This window comes from Felis catus, chromosome A1, assembly GCF_018350175.1.
Source record: "Felis catus isolate Fca126 chromosome A1, F.catus_Fca126_mat1.0, whole genome shotgun sequence".
Classification (NCBI taxonomy): Eukaryota; Metazoa; Chordata; class Mammalia; order Carnivora; family Felidae; genus Felis; species Felis catus.
Genome location: NC_058368.1, coordinates 10,539,076 through 10,556,099, shown reverse-complemented (window position 1 = coordinate 10,556,099; position 17,024 = coordinate 10,539,076). Strand labels below are relative to the sequence as shown.

Here is a 17,024-nt window from a genome sequence, read left to right as displayed (position 1 = left end):
ATAGTACATATATATCCTTTCATTGCAGTGATGTCTAAAGTAGTCGTCGAATATGATACTTTAAGGAAAGCAATGAATAAATAATCTCCCAAGAAATTCTACCAAGAATGTAAAAAAGAGAAACAGAACCTATTTTCTCAGGAAAGAAAGAGAGAAAGAAAGAGAGAAAGAAAGAAAGAAAAGAAAGAAAAAGAAAACAAAAAGAAACTATGAAACTTTTTAGTGCCTGAAAGTGGAGATACCATGTGAGTGGTTAATATTTTATATAGCCTATTCAGTAGCCTCTTTACTTCTTCAGTATTTGATGAGTACTGATGAATTTTTTTTTTGTATTTGGTCATTGTTGATTGCGATTTTGGGGGTAGGGATGGCAAGGAGGGGGCTGACAGAAAATAGAGATTATACTAAATTTCCTTGCTTAAAGGTTCTTCCCACTTTAGTAACTGGCACTCCAATGTAGAAATGGCCACTACCCCCCGAAAAGAATTACTGCCCTGACAGTCAGAAATGGGTGAAGCTTGGGCTGTGCGGATGACTAGGGCCCAGAAACCGCTGGAAGATGACTCCTCATTTGAACCCCAAGTGCGGTGGCCAAAGCTATCGTAGGGCCCTAAATTGTGCTCATCACTGGATTCTGCAGAGCCAGGCTTTTGGAAGCACCCTGGGCTAGCTTCAGGTTCTAGTAGCAAAGCCGTAAAACCCTTCCTGCAGGAAGAGAAAGGTGGGGCATGAAGCTTCTACATTGGGAGGAGAGAGATAAATTTGAATGTTACCCAACTTCTGTGATTGAGTTTATTTCTGTCCAGGCACCATGTCCTCCCATGTGGGGTAGGTAGGGCAGAAGAAGAGGGTAAGACTAAAAGATCGCTTTCGCTAAAAACCTTACAGGCTTTGAGGACTCAGGGGTGTCTCTTATGCAGCTTATGAACAGAGAGAATGAAATAGACAAGGGTGGAAGACCCCTTCCTTTTCTCATTCGGACCAAGAAAGACATAGTAACCTGAGAAATGTCATTTTTTCTGCATGAACCCAGGCTTCAGAGAGAACAGTAGGAAAAAGCATATATGAATTGGCAACCCAGCTAAATCTTGACCACATTCATTTTTTTTTTTAATGTAGGAAGTACAGCTGCAATGCTTACCATTTTACTGGGTCCTGTTAGAAACCCTTTACAAATATTCCTTTAACTGTTCTAATGACTCTGTGAAGTACATATTAATCTCCTCTTCAAATGGGGCTTTTTGGCCATTTCATAATACTCCTAATACTCATTTCATTGCATATTAGTAGCCGCTATAGCACTGGGCCCTATCAGTCAGAACAAAAATGAGGGGAACATTGAATGCAGTAAGTCATACAAACGTGAGACACAGCCCCAACGGTATCCCGAATATATCTGGGGAGAACTTGAAGGAGCGAGATTAGCCTATTCATTTGTGTTATGGGTCCTTGGGATTTAAGAAACCCAGATTTCATCATGTTGCCCGAAAACACGATTAAACTTAATATCTTACCGTCAATTCCAACAATGCTTTAGAGCAAAGGTCACCAAGTCAGATCTCTTCAAGGACCAGACAGGTGACGTAGGTGAATGAGTCTACTGTGGTGTAGAAATGCAGCGTCTGCTCCATAGAAGTGAGGAATCAGCTTCTCAGATCCAACCAGTTTACTCAAATTTTCCCTTTTTTCAAGAGACACTAGAAATCCATATTTTATGCTCAGTCTCCCCATGTTGAAATGCTTGCAACTAATTCATTTTTTCATAACATTGTGTAGTTTAACAAAGCACGTCTGCTGGTCTCTCCCACATCTTGGGCGTCCACAGCCACAGAGGGAGTGTCCTTTTAAGAAACTGAGATTCCTCTCACAGGCTCTGATGTACAAGTCCTGCTCCCTCTGCTGAGCTGCAGTGGGCACAGAGATCTCTTTTTTCCTCTCTGGAATTTCTTTCAAAACATTTTGAAAGGACTTCTTTAGAAGTGCCAGCCTTATTTTTTCCTGTGGAGTCTGAGTGAGAGGAAATAAGCAGTACATTGCATAACTGTTTCCCAGTCACTCCCTTGAACCAATTGAATCAAAAAGCAAGATTGCTCTGAAGTCTACCCAATGTGCCTGGTTCTTTGGTCGTCACCTATTTCTCTGACATTCTTTTTCTGCTTTGGAAACTATCATTAAAGGCCCAGAACAACCTAATTTCATGCTAGCTTCTGTTCCATGATGCTGCATTTCTGGAGCTCCGAGGACTACTCAACTCAGTTCAGTGGCTCACCTCAATCTTAGCTGCCGCACCAGTCGTCATCATCACAAGAGCTGGAACACGTCTGTCTTGTTCACTGCTACTAACCTAACCTTGGTCAGGCATTCAACACAAACCCCTAGGTAGGCGCTAGTGATCCAAAAATTTATTTTAGAATGACTCAATGTAGGAGTGAACAAATTCTTTGACATTTTGTTATTTTATGTAGTTGACCAGACCATCTTTTTTTAATCTCTCTGACGCCTTGACTTCTGGAACACAGTGCATATCTCCTTGCTTCTCACAGTGCTGGCTCCTCCCTCTCTGGCCTATTTGCTCTCAGTTACCCTTTAGAAAGTAGCCATTAGGCAATTGGGGCTCTTAGAACTTTCTGTGTCCCTGCTGAGCCCACTTGCACAGCTGAAGGACCCCCACAAACTAGACTGAACCCAAAGAGCAATGTCAGTAGGGCTCTGGGTAAATAAACTTCCAAGATGCTAGCCTGACTTAAGTTTCGTCTTTCTTTAGAGCAGGGCTTCCTATGATTTTTAATATACTAACATGCTCTGAGAATTTCTAACAGGGTTTTTAAAAATTACTTAACTCTGAAAGTCTCCTTCTGAATATGTTAAAGGTCAAATTTTCTGTGGATCGCATCCTGGAAGGCCACTTTAAAGAAAAATAAACCAACTGAATAATCCTAGATTGGGCTGTATTTAGGACAGAAGACTAAGGGACTACTAAGGGTAGTTCAGTTGGTTGAGCATCTGACTCTTGATTTCAGCTCAGGTCACGATCTCATAGTTCATGGGATCGAGCCCTGTGTCGGGCTCCATGCTGAACATGAAGCCTGCTTGGGATTCTCTCTCTCTCCCTCTCTCTCTGCCCCTCCCCCCATCCACACACACACTCTCTCTCTCTTGCTCTCTCTCTAACAGTAAAAAACTTTAAAACACTAGAAGGACCATGAGTGAAGGATCTTACTTCTTGAACTTTAAAGGCCTTTATAAGACCTCAGAAGGGAGTGTGATCCCTTCAAGAAATCTCTGAGTCACTGAGATGTGCTGTGGCTTAGTCACTTGGTTCTAGTAAGCACAACATCTGACGTAATTCACGTCCTTGAGGAATTCTTCCTTTTTGATGCTGTGTGACTGGGTCTACCACAAAACCCCACAGGAAAGAGCTCAGTCGGTCTAGTCTTACGTATATATTATTGCTTTGATGATATGGGAGGGAAGAGGTATAGAGGATGCAAAGCCTGATAGAATGTTCCGAACTTGACAGGTTTGTCAAGTCATGGAGGAAGAATGAGATGTGAAAAGTCCCCAGACAATAACCTTTGGAAAAACCAACAATGAGCAGACAGAGAAAGAAGAGCCAAAAATATACTATAGAGAAGCCAGAGGAGAAAGAAGAAAATCAAGACACTGAATTAGCAATAGCAGTAACAGCGGCTAACATTCAGTGAGCTTCTGTATGTATGCACGGCAATCATTCAGTGACCTTGACATAATGTTACCGACTCCTCACAAGAGCCCCTGAGTGAGCTCACCGAAGTTAAGGAATTGCCCAAAGTCACACAGCTAGTAAGTGGTGGTAGAGTAGAATAAGAAACAGTTTATCCCTAGAGCCCATATGTAGAGATGGGGAAGTTACCCCCCCAACCCTGCCCGCAAGGTGGAGGAAGAAAGAGTTTTAGGAAGAAGAGTATGGTTAACAGGAAGAAGTGGATTTCTTGCTGTCGTCATGGTCCAGTGAAGTTTGCGCGGGAAGAGCACCGTGCTCTACGCAGTCATTCAGGGACCTAGGCTCCTAGCATGTGGGCGGTCCATCTTTTAAGACCTCAGAGTCCTCTACCCAATCCATGACTCTTTAGACCAGGAAAGGGCTTCTGAGTGAAAGATGGGGGAGGAAGACATAAGTAATGAATAGGCTAGGAGTGATATACATCACATACATCCACGTGTGCTCAGCTATCACATGTTCACACGACCCCGTTCTGACGAGAGGGGCATTATGGGAAAGAGATGTGGTTCCAGCAAGAAAAGCAAGAGCACACCTTTAGCCTCTCTCTCTGAGCTCCTCTGCTACCATTCTGTTCTTCCTCTGCTTACTAGCTACATGGTAGAATGAAGAGGTTTGGACACTTAGAGACCCTTGTTTCTTTTCCACTTTTACTTAAAAAATGACCTTGACGTCCAATCCTGGTATAGGTTGCCATCCTCTCCTGCCTCATGTCGCCTGACTGGCCCAGAGTTGGCCTCTACCTACAGTGCTGGACTGCCTACTTCCAAGGAGACCGGTGGCCCTACGCTGTCCCTGAAATAAGAGAAGTGATTATAGGATCAAAGCAAATACAGAGCAACAGAAAATCCCTTGCACTATGCTGACAGTTCCGGGGAAGGCTATCACATAGTAAATGTCAATGAGTAGGGCAGGCAGGAAACGGTGGGTCCCCTGGAGAATACTTGCCCCTCCTAAACTCCTAGCTGAGTGTCAGTGCTTGGGAATAGGGACCCCTTGTTGCCTGATCTTCACATTTTTCAAGAAAAGTCAGAAATCTGGATTTTTACTTGAAAACTCAGAAGTGAAAATAAAATGGTCAAACAAAATATCTGTGGGCCAGATTCAGCCAACAAGCTAACCATTTTCTGTCTCGGGATTCTGCAGGGCAACTCTAGGGACTCATAACCTCCTCACCCTTATACCGCTCATCGAGATCTGAGGAGCTCAGTCTCTGGCACTCTTGAATCACCAGCATTCTAAGGAAGAAGGGAATGGGGGCAGGGGGGAAATGCATTCAGAAGAAGCAGTTTTGACAAACCTGCCTTTGAAACAAAGGCAGGTGCTGGTACGCTGACGATGTCCAAAATGCCAGAAAGAGGATGCCCCTTCTAGGTGCATGCAGTCTAGAACATTCCCAGGTTAAGCGAGAGATTGGGCATAAAGAATCTCTTCCTCGGGGGTACCTCTGCCTCTCATTATACTTTGGATCCTGGCATGCTATTGCCAATCTCTGTCTTATGTCAACATTCTAGCATACCTCGCTTTATTCTGCACAACAGTGCGACTCTTGAGTCACTGTGATCTCACCCAAGTACTAAGAGACGGTGATCCGGACATAAATAAGTTACAGAAAGCCAATAACGATTTATTGCCATGTGGTATTTACTGCAGCTATGATATCCAGGTTTGCAATCTTGACTTTTCTTCCTCCAGCTTAAATCCCAGTTGAGAAAAAAACCTTGTGATTAGGTCTGAAGAGGAATTCGTCAGCATGGCAAAGGGAAAGGCTCGAAATAATTCTAGTACTGAATTAGAATTAGATGCATTGGGGGCGCCTGGGTGGCTCAGTCGGTTAAGCGTCCGCCTTCGGCTCAGGTCATGATCTCGCGGCCCATGAGTTCGAGCCCCGCGTCAGGCTCTGTGCTGACAGCTCAGAGCCTGGAGCCTGTTTCAGATTCTGTGTCTCCCTCTTTCTCTGACCCTCCCCCATACATGCTCTGTCTCTCTCTGTCTCAAAAATAAATGTTAAAAGAAAAATTTAAAAAAAAAGAATTAGATGCATTGGTACTAATGTGGGAACTTTTAATACATACGCACACAGACATGGGAATAACTATAGAGGTTGTATATGTGTGTATATTAATATATATGTACGTATACGTGTTTACATACATACAGGTTCAGCTTCGTGTGCTGAAGTGGCCGGGGGGCAATGACAGCCCAGTAGAAATGAGCAAATTGAGTGCTCAAATCAAACTTAGTTGCTAAATGTCACTTTTCACTACAAGGAACCAGAGCTCCTCAGTGAAACGGCTGATTCCCTATCTGGTTTAGAAAGAACGCACCCCCTTTGTTATTTCTTTCCAGAATATACAAACCTATTCGAAAGATCTTCCAGAACAAGAGGAAGAGCCAGCTTGAAGGGGCCCCCACAGACCGAATCCAGAAAAATTTTAGCCTTTAAATACGTGATGGACTGTCCATAGCAACTGTGGAGGCCCCGCATGGTTCTGCCAGTGCCTGATAGAGAACTTGAGGCCAACATTCAATTTGAAATATGTGACGTAGGTGCCCAAACACTTTGGCAACATAAATAGTTGTATTGTCAGTGAAAGAGGTTTTGGTAAGTACAGGTCACCTGACAGCCTATCCAACAAGCAGATTCCCAGCCGAATATATAGCAGCCATGGCTGACAGTTGTGCAGGCAGTTAGGGTGTAGAGAGAGAGCCATACGCTCTCGACCTTTTTGATACTATGGTGCAAGACGATGATGACAAAGTATGATCTGTCACCAGTCCACAACAGATGCATCCCTAGCCTGTTGTTCAGTGCTCTCTCTGTCCTCATTTGAAACTATGGAAGAGGGGCACCCAGGTGGCTCAGTCAGTTAAGTGTCTGACTTTGGCTCAGGGCGTGATCTCCCGCTTTGGGAGTTCGAGCCCCGCATCAGGCTCAGAGCCTGGAGCCTGCTTCCGATTCTGCGTCTCCCTCTCTCTCGGTCCGTCCCCTGCTCGCACTCTGTCTCTCCCTCTCTCTCCAAAATAAACAAACATTTAAAACAGAAGAAAATATGAAAGAAAAGTGGGTACTTGAGACACCACTGTCCAATGTCTCCTTTCTTTCTCGTCGTCGGGACCGGCATTAACTTCAAATGATCCGTCTACTGAGACACTTGCCGGGAACAAACAAAAGCCGATGACCCTGGAGGCTGCTGAAAAGCAGGCCGAAGGCCTGAAGGCTCCAAGTGTGTGGAGCGTTTTGCCCTCAGATGGAAAGGCCAAAAGAGTGCATTTGACAAAACGCTATTTATTAGTTGCCCTACAGCTTCCGGGAGAGAAAAACCATAGGTGTGAGCTGCAGTGAGCCTCCCTCTGGAGCCCTTTCTGCACCAGTGGCGTCCACATGCTACCAAAAGCAATGTGTAAATTGCACTAAAGATTAAAAATTCAAATATGCTTTTGCAACAATGAGAAATATCCTGCTTCCGCCCATACGTACTCTTGCGAGACAAGGCCCGTAGGTATGGTCTGACTCGATTTAAATACTAGGTAACGTAAAATGCAATGCGTTGTAAGAAGACTGACCAGCACCATTTTTTGGCCTTTGTTTATTTCAAACAATCGTGTCCGTTGAAAAGGAAGGCATGCTTGTAATAACTCTGTGATAAATTCTTGGCTCAGACTGTTGAAACGGCTTCCTGGTTACATTCCGGAGAGGAATTTGGTACATCTTAGTGAACTCTTTTGTTTTTCGTTTTTTTCTTTTTCCTTTGAGGGGATGTATGGAGCAGGTGTTCTTTGGTCTCGTTTTTCATTAACCGGCGGACAGCCCTTGAGCAGAGGAGTATGGATGCATTGCTTATTCCACTTCCCAGACCTCATTTGGAAACCATGATCCCCATGTGGTGCCATTAGGAAATAATGGAGTAAATGTGTCACTTAACAACACCTATTCCTTTTTTTGAAAATTGCCTTTTCCCTCCGTGAGGGGGCCCAGTATTTTACGAAACTTATTGTGACGTACGAAAACGGATGGAACTTCGAGGCACCGTAGATGGGACTGTGGCTGTCAAGGAACTTTGTCTGCCCTGTGCTGTTCTTGAAGTTGTTTTCTGGCCTCTTTCACTGATAAATGGAGAAAAGGATTGTGCCAGTTGAAGTAATTCAAATGGATTTCATAACCGGGGAGTCCATGTTAATCTCAACAAGTTAATAAATGCAAAGGGGAGAAGAGAAAGCTCTTCCTTGAAACAGAATGCCACCCGACATGCGCAGTAGGAATGGCGAAAATGAAAGAATCCCTACTTGACATTCAAATCATCACAGCAGCAACCGATGTCACCAGGAGTTGTTAATGGATGGGAGGGTTGGTGGATGGAGGTTTGAGGAATAGGGTAATTTCAGAACATCTCTTCACAAAAGATTGGGGGTCAAATACAAAGGAGGAGATGGCAGCTTAACCTGAGGAAGCCTGGCAGACACCAGCTTGCTCGGGTGATGGCTACCAACATCTTAGTGGCACCAGAAGATACCGTGTGGCCACTGACACGATACACTGTGAGGAGCCGAGCATCGTTTCTGTGCTATTTCTGCCAAGAGTATGTGGCTCACATCTGGTCAGTAGGAAACATAAGACCAACTCCCAAGTGGTGGCCATTCTACAGGCCACCTGTATTCTTGAAGCTTTGCAAAGACTTGAGGGCAAGAAGAGACTGAGGAACCATTCCAGACTGAAGGGAGTTAATGTGACTAAATGCAACACACGCTCCTAGGTAGGATGCTGGGAAATAAGACATTTGGTGGGACAGTTGCTAAAATTTGGATGGGGTTTATGGATGAGATGGTAATGTGCCAGTGTTGATTTCCTGATTTTCAGAGGTTTGCAGAGTGGCAACGTAAGGGAATATTCTTGTTTGGGAGAAGTGTGTCCCAGAATATTTAGTGGTAAGGGGAAATCTGGGCTTAAGGGAGGAGGAAGTTCTTTGTTTTGTTCTTGCAAGTTTTTGGTACATGTGAAACCTTATTAAAAACAAAAGGCTGGAAGAAAAGCAAAATGGTAAGAGTAGTTGCCCTCTGAATACCAAGATTATTCCTGTTTTTTTTTTAAGGTTTTGTCAAATTTTTGCTATACTTTCCAGGTATCCTATAATAAACGTGAATATTTTAGTTGAAGGACATCGTAATAAGGTACATAAAGCCTACCACTTGATTTCTTACTTGTATGTATACACTGGGCAACACAGTGAACATTTCTAGCACCATCGAAGTTGTCCCTAGGTGACTTCCCAGTTTCTACGCCACCACTGAAAGTTTCCACTATTCCAACTTCTTTCAGCGATTTTTACCGGTTCTTGAATTTCACATAAATGGAACCACACAGTTATGTTCTCTTTTGTGTCTGGTGTCTTTTGCTCAAGACACCTGTGAGAATCATTCATGTTATATCTACCAATAATTTACTCCTTTGAAGTGCTGTGAAGTATTCCACTGTATGCATATATTACAATGTCTCCATTCTCTTCTTGGTGAGAATTGTTTTTAACAGTTTGGAGCTACTATAATAAAACATATATGAACTCTCTCAAACATTTCATTCTGTGGAACTTAGGAAAGCAATTGCTTAGATATAGTGCAGACCAGTTGTCAGCAAACTTTTTCTGTAAAGAACCAGCTAATAAAATATTTTAGGTTTTGCAAGCCAAACATTCTGTCATAGCTAGTCAACCCTGCCATAGACAATACCCATCTTCCAAGCCTTCTCAGAAACTCAGTTGCCCCTGGACACAGTTCTGATTCTCTGTGTGTGGCAGTCCGTCTTGATCATGGGGCACAGGCATGAGGACAAAGGCAACATACTACGGATGAGAGGCCAAAAAAATATGTAAAGAAAATAAGTCTCTGATGGCATTTTTGAGCAGCTAAACCAACGCCAGAAACTACCTACTTCAAAAGTGACTTAATAGGTGAGAAAAACAAACCCCTATTAAGATTCTGCGAGGTTTTTTGTTGTTGTTGTTACTTGTAACTCGATGCATGGCTGACAGATATTTTCATTCCACTTCAGTTATTCAATAAACTAACATAGATTTGTTGAATACTTGTCGTATATGCTATGGTTCTGTTATGCTTTTGTTTCATAAAGTATTACAAGGAGTTCACAACATGACTCCTACTTGAAGAATTATACTGTCTTTCAAAGTAAATACAGAACTAGATCAGTAAATATTTAAAAATGAACACATGATACATAACCATCCCGTTTCAAATAAATGAGACGATGATGACCAACTGATATTTGTATGTATAATGATTTTCTCTATTCCAGTGGGAAAATAAATACTCCTTGCCTGGATATTGAAAGGTAGAGGACAGCTTCAGTCTAAGGTTTGAAGCTGATAGCATTCACAAGTGAAAGGCAGCCGCTCTCGTGGAGAGATTTAAGGGTTCCTAAACATCTGCGTAAGCAAAGTTCGATTCCTTAGCCTGCATGTTTTTAAAAAAAAGCCCATTGTTAAAATTAGTCTTTGGAGTTAGAGAATTATCCCAGAGTGGTCCTGGGATACACGTTAGCCAGAAGGTGTAACATTAATAATCGTCATTGTAGGTTTGTGTGCCAGGGTGCTGCTAGCTGAAAGTAAGCCTCTGAAGGATTGAGGTGACAAAAGAGGTAGTAGCATTTGAAAGAGGTTTGCGAAGAGAAGTGTGGAAGGTAGTTTGGTAAGGGCTTCCCGGGGGAGCCAAGTGTACTTGCCTACACTGGCTGCCATAACAAAATACCACAGACTGGGTGGCTTAAATGACAGAGATTTATTTGCTTCCAGTTGCGGAGGTTGGAAGTCCATGATCAAGGTACCAGCAAATTCAGTTTCTAGTGAGACCTCCCTCCCTGGCTTCTAGATGGCCACCCTGTCACTGTGTCCTCACATGGTCTTTCCTTGGTGTCTGTGCTTTGGGGGAGACAGAGAGGAGGCTCTCTGGTGTCTCTTCTTATAAGGACACTAATCCTCTTGGATCAGGGCCCCACCTTTATGACCTCATTTAACCTTAACTGCTTCGTTAGAGGCCCCATCTCCAAAAATAGCCATGCTGGGTGTTAGAGCTTCAACGTATGAATATTGGGGCGGGCACAAACATTCAGTCCGTGATACCAAGGAGCAGAATGAAATATCGAATGTTGAAGGGAAGGAGCAAGAAAAAAACATACAGAAGCCACGTGGCATGAAGGCATGGTCAGTGGCTTGGGGCCAAGGGTTCTGGTCCAGGCCTCACCACCAACTTGCTTGCCACGAGCTGTGGTTCAACCATTTTGCGTATCTTCAGTTAAAATGAAAAGAGCAAATGAGAGATCTCTACAGTCAAACATATAATGAGGTAAACGTGGAAAGAGGCAGTATGGCTCTTAGATTAGGGAAGCAGAGCCATACCACTGGTCCTATGCCTCAGGACACAGTGCTCTGGAGTGACTTCCTTGAAGAAAATCCCCCCTCTGAAGCCTGACGCTTGGGGCTAGCCATGCCATCTGCACTTGGTGCGCAGATTATGACTTTATATTGGTCCCAGCCCTCATTTTCTTTTCCCAGGAGCACTTCCCGGCCCTCTACCTCACATGTTGGGTAAACCAGAAGCCCTATGGAGCTCTGGAACTCCTGCTTAGAGCCAGCCTGGGGCCTCATAGAGGCACCAAGTCCCAGAAGGGCAGTTTGAAGAGCAACAGGTTACTACCACTGGCCACCAAGTGATTCTTTTACAGGATCACATGGGATTGGGCCACAAGAATAGTGCTGAGACACTGAATTTGTGGTGACTCTCCTTCACATAGGACAATAGACGAAGACTCTTCGCATGCACTGATTGGAAGATAAACAAGTACCTCTTCTCTACCTATAATTTTAAGTCTCCGTCAATAAATATAACTCACATGGGTCCATGAATTTTGTAATTTCTAATTTGAAATAAACTGCTTATATCGACAGGCAACTTATGAAAAATTTTTCCATACCTCATGCACCCTGGGGTAACCCTAGAAAGAGGCATATCTAGTTTACATTTTGTCTGAAACTATATCTGGCTAAGATATAGTTGGAGGAGTCAAAGTAGATAAGAATTCATAGTGAGGAGGTCTCCAGAAGGGGGAATCCTGGCAGCTAAAATATTAATCTTAGGAAAAGGGAAGAGCAATTCAGAACCTTCCCATATCTTTGTTTCTTGTAGGTAACACTAAGGGCAGTACATGAAATTGAATCTGAAGCCTTAAAGTTAATTAATCTTCAGCACTGATCACCTGTCAGGTGTTTTGTTACTTACTCATTCATTGCTCTATAAATAGCCCCCTAACCTTGATCTGGATGGTTCAACTGTAGAGTAGGTTCAACTTAGTAGTAGCTGCTAAGGCCTGCTTTTCTGTTTCTCATCTTGTAAGACAGATGCAACTGAAAAAGCAGCCAGAGGGTTCTTAGTGAGTCATTTGTAGGCCTTAACTGGACTGGTGCAATCAGTGTTTCTGGTGCCCAAAAGTCTTTGGATACAGTGCCAGTTATCAGTTGATTACCTTTAAGCTCCTGTCTATCCTCTGTTACCTGCTCTGCCATATTGGAGCGGAACCATCGGAATATTTCTCCTTTGTAGCAAGCATGATGTTAAGCTTTGTCAGTCAATTACTGTGGAGGGACATTGCAGAAGGAAGGGGCTTCTCTTCCCAGTGCCAGTGTGTTCATCTCATGAGACAATTGCATGCTTATGATCTTTTCTGCCGTACTCAATGGGCCAGCAACATGTGGCACCTTTCAGTGGGCATCTCCCCCGCCCCCGACCTACCTCAGAAAGCTATGCGTCAGAATGCCTCCGGTGGGACACCTTCCTACTACAGGCTTCCCCTAGCTCATTCTCCTTTGTCAGAGTTCACTTTCCCAAAAAAAATGCCAGGAAATGCTCATTTTCTAATGCCAATCTTAACCGCACTCATTGTGAACATTTTCATTCTGCAAACGGTTTAAGAAGTGAACATCAGAAATGAGCCTTAGGGCTCATAGGGCTTATGTTTCTGAACATGTTTCTAAATATTTTTATTCCCCAGAGGAAGAAAGACTGGGAGAAATGAAGGTAGGGTGGCACATGTTGCCAAGGCAGAGCTTGGCAAATGGGATATGAATCTGGCTCGTCAGATACCTGAAGATTCGGGCCTGTATCTAGATGCCAAGGTCAGTTAGGGACACTTTCTGTGTACAAGACACTGTTTTAAAGATGGCTAGAGTAGCCATTCAATTCTCACCACAACCAGGTGAGAAAAGTCCCAACTATTAGCCTTGTTCTAAATGAGGTTAAAAAAACTTGCTTGGGGTCTAGAAGAGGCAGAGCTTAGATTTCAACCAGGACATTCTGTCTCCAGAACTCTTAACTCTTAACCACTCCGCTAACTAAAGTAACGTACTTGGTGGTCAAGCTTAGAGTGTCTTTGGAGGGAATCCCTCAAGACAGCCCTTAAAAAATATATAAAAAAACATAAGAGCATAACTACTCTGTTTTTCATTACACTATCCCCCAAACCTGTTTGAACCCACTTTCTTCACTTGCCATCCAAACCGTAGAGGTTGCTAGAGAGGTCACAAAGCCAGACTGTCTTACAGAATTTAAACTCATGATCATTAGTCTCAAAGGGACACTGAACCACCTGCTGATTCTACTGTTTCCCTCATCATAACCTCATGTTCCCAACATTCTGAGGCGCTCCAACTTTATCCCTGAAAACCTCCCACGTTCTTCTCAACAGGCCTCTTCCTCCCTACCTTGCCTCATAGTTAACTGGAAAGTAGAAGTCATCAGATAAAAGCCTCATCTTCCCACAATGGGATCCACAAGCCCTCCTGCATCTGCAGACACCTTTTCTTCCTGTTGCAGGGGGAGAAAGGCCTTCTAACAATGGCAGATACTTTCACTGTACTCGGGTCGTTTCCTCTCTCTGCTATGCCAGTTCATTCCTTCCACCTTCCTTCTCTTTCCTGTGCTCCTGTTACAATGCTCCCTTTCTACTTAGTTGGTCCCATAGTATATTCATGTGCTCTCGCATTTCCTGTCTTCATAAGGAGACTATTTTTTGGCAGCCCATTCCCTCTGTCCTCTCATTGCTCTGTTCCTGTTTTTAAGTGTATTTATTTATTTTGAGAGAGAGTGCACAAGGCAGGGAGGGGCAGAGAGAGAATCCTAAGCAGGCTCCACACTGTCAGCTCAGAGCCCAACACAGGGCTCGAACTCACGAACCGTGAGATCACAACCAGAGCCAAAATCAAGAGTCAGACGCTTCACCCACTGAGCCACTCAGGCGTCCCCTCGATGCTCTGTTCTCATCCACAGCAAACCTTCTGGAACAGGTTGTGTTCATTTTGTCACTTGACGTGCTCACCCACGCTGGTTCGCTTTTGTCCCCGACTCTCCAAATGAAACTGAACTGGTCAAGTCCCCAGTAACTTCCACATTTTCAAATCCAGTGGCTTATTATCAGAAGCTTACCTTGTTCACTTAATTTGGTAGCTTTAATTTGGCTACTTTTTCAAACACTTTTCCTATCTTCGTTTCCCTTATAGTATATTTTCTTGGTTTTCCTTCATATCAGCCAAACTGGCTACAGACACCATGGATTGGGAAATATTTTCTAGTTTCCAAATAGTAAAAATTTTAGGCTTTGAAGGCCACATAGGATTCTGCCCCATGTTCTTTTCTGCTTATTTAGGACTTTTTTTTTAAACAACACTTAAGAATGTTAAAAATCATTCTTAGTTCATGGGTAACACAAAGACAATAGGCAAGGTTTGGCCTATGGGCTATAGTTCGCCAATCCCTGACTTAAACAACAAAGGTTTAATTCTTGCTTATGTTCCTCTTAATCATGGATCTGCTGAGGGTTCTGCTCATTTTAGTGACTCCAGACTCAGTCTGGTTGAACAACCAATATCTATCTCAAACAAGACAGCCACTATGCCAGAGTGAGTGAAACAAGGGTTCTGGAATGTTCTACATCAGCAGTGGTGGCTCACAACTCATTGGCTGGAAGTAGTCACATGGCCCACCCAACCATAAGAGAGCTCTGAAATTTAGCCCCACTGATGAACATCACTAATCAGAATCCCATTTTTAGAAGGCATTTCTCCACAGGTCTCTCCTGTTTTTGCTTATCCTACAAGTAGAGGCATTGAAAGCTTTTGTTCCAGACCACCTTTACAAGGGTGTCTGTATAGCAAAAAGCCATAAAGGATAAAAGTTGTGCCTCATTGTGAATCAAGTTTTGTTTACTGTTCCGTATGATAATGTGTTTCTGAGGCTATAGATAAGCACGTTTGCTTGGAACCTATTAAAAAGATGGAGGTTCCCAAAGCTCTGAGTCCTTCATCTGCAATCTGTATATCATCCCCATTGGATTTGGGGGCAGGAGGAACTGAGTGAACATTCCTGTGGCTTTCTGTGTCATGAGAAATAAAGTGCTTTGTCCCTGACCCGGCATCTTGTGTCTTCTGTCAGTACCCATGAAACCATAGCAGGCTAAGTCAAGAAGACAAAGAAGTTTCCCATTCTCACGGGAAGAGTGGGGCCACTTTTATTCTTGTCACTTCACCAAAAGGTCTTTCCTGAACTTCCCTATAAGTTATTCTCTACCACATCGTCTTATTTCCTTCACAGGTAATATAAATATCTGAAACATAAATTTTGTCTTCATTTTCTTTTTCCCTTCCCTTAGATGTATACTCTTTAAAAGTTGACAACACCATCTTCAGTGCCAAGAACAGTGGTCTGGCATATATTGGAGACTCAGAACAGCTATATTGAAGGAAGAGGGGATAGAATAGAGGAATAAAATTAGTGTGAGTGCCCCCAATTCACAACAGGTCTGAGCATTCCTCTCCAGCTCCAGAGCTGAAATGTATTCAGCAAGGTGAGCCAAAGAGACAGCTAAGCCTTCAGGAAAGGTTAGCCAGTGGGAGTAAGTTCAGATTTAGAGAGACCTTTTTCCATCAGAACAAGAATACGGGACCTATTTCCATGCCAATCTGTATCCCTGAATGGAGCTAAAAGTTTCTCCCTTGAATGAACAGGTATGGGTATAGATCGTGGCTAGCCCTGAGTAGTAGGAATGTTGGAGCCCCTCAACTTCCACTGCAAAGCCAACACTGGAAGTACAAGAAAAAGGCCTGGGTATCAGCTTTATGATGGTGATGCAGTCGGGAGGATGTTTTTAATTTGCATCTCTCCCTTAAGAGATCCCTTATAAGCTTCCCTCAATCTACACTTCCTGTGGGTTTGATTCTCAATGTAGTGACTCTTAACAATTTTTAGATTCAAAACCATGTACCTACCTTTCCTTGCCCTGACAAATTTGGAGGGGAGACCAAAAAGGCCATTCTTATAAAAAAAAATGTTTTTTTCTAATTACCATTATCTCTGTCCAAAACTCAGTGTCTCTTGTTTATTTTTGTTCTCTTCTGCTCTCTCAGTATTCTTCCCATCCTTCTCTCCTTTTGCTTTTCACTTTGCAGGCTTTCTTTGGGATTTTGCCTGAAGTCCACGGCATTATCCTGACTATTGACGTTTGCAATAATTCTTTTCTTAGCTGAATTTTAGATACTGCAAACCGGCCTGAAGAGAATGACAGCAATTTTTACTTATTTACTTTAAATTGCAGCCATAGTTTAAGGGCCTTGAATTTCCAGAGTAAGGTGAAGTATTGTTTTATTAATTCACCATTTAATACAGACAGAAGGATTTGCTGGCTCTTGAATCAACATGACAAATCGAGAACTCGGTTCCTTTTTTTTTTAAATGAGCTAAGCAAATATTTACTTCAGTAATGAAGGGAAAATGTGCGTCACACTCTTCTGATGCCTTGGAATTGCTTTCTGTTTGGCTAAAACAGTGAATCTCAAAAAGGTACTCCTACAGAATAGTTTCCCAGTGAGATGGGCTAATGTATTCTAGTGCTCAAATTTTAACAATAGTATTTTCCCAATTACCTGGGGGGGGGGGGGGGGGAGAAATACATGAACTAAACTATTCTTGATCTTAAGATTTCTCTGCCATAGTGTTCATGCATGTGAAGCTATTGTTGCTTATCTGTTAACAAAGAGCAGCAGATGACCAAATTTAGTGGGTCAATATCAAACAAGTATTTACAGAAAATTCAGAATCTGGTTATCTTGCTAAATCTTTCACATGTTTTTTTTCCCCCAAATACATCATTTCACATATCTGAAATGGTTCCTAGCTTCATGAGGCAATAAACTCAATATTTGTGGATCTC

General features: G+C 43.0%; 1 long non-coding RNA gene across 1 annotated transcript in view; it reads left to right on the top strand.

The window, feature by feature from the left end:
• LOC123383490 overlaps positions 1-16,755 on the top strand; it is a 40,563-nt gene extending 23,808 nt beyond the window's left edge. The window contains exon 2 of the long non-coding RNA XR_006593245.1: positions 29-16,755. This is a non-coding gene — a long non-coding RNA (uncharacterized LOC123383490). The remainder of the gene's footprint in view (positions 1-28) is intronic.
• Positions 16,756-17,024: the final 269 nt, after the last annotated feature.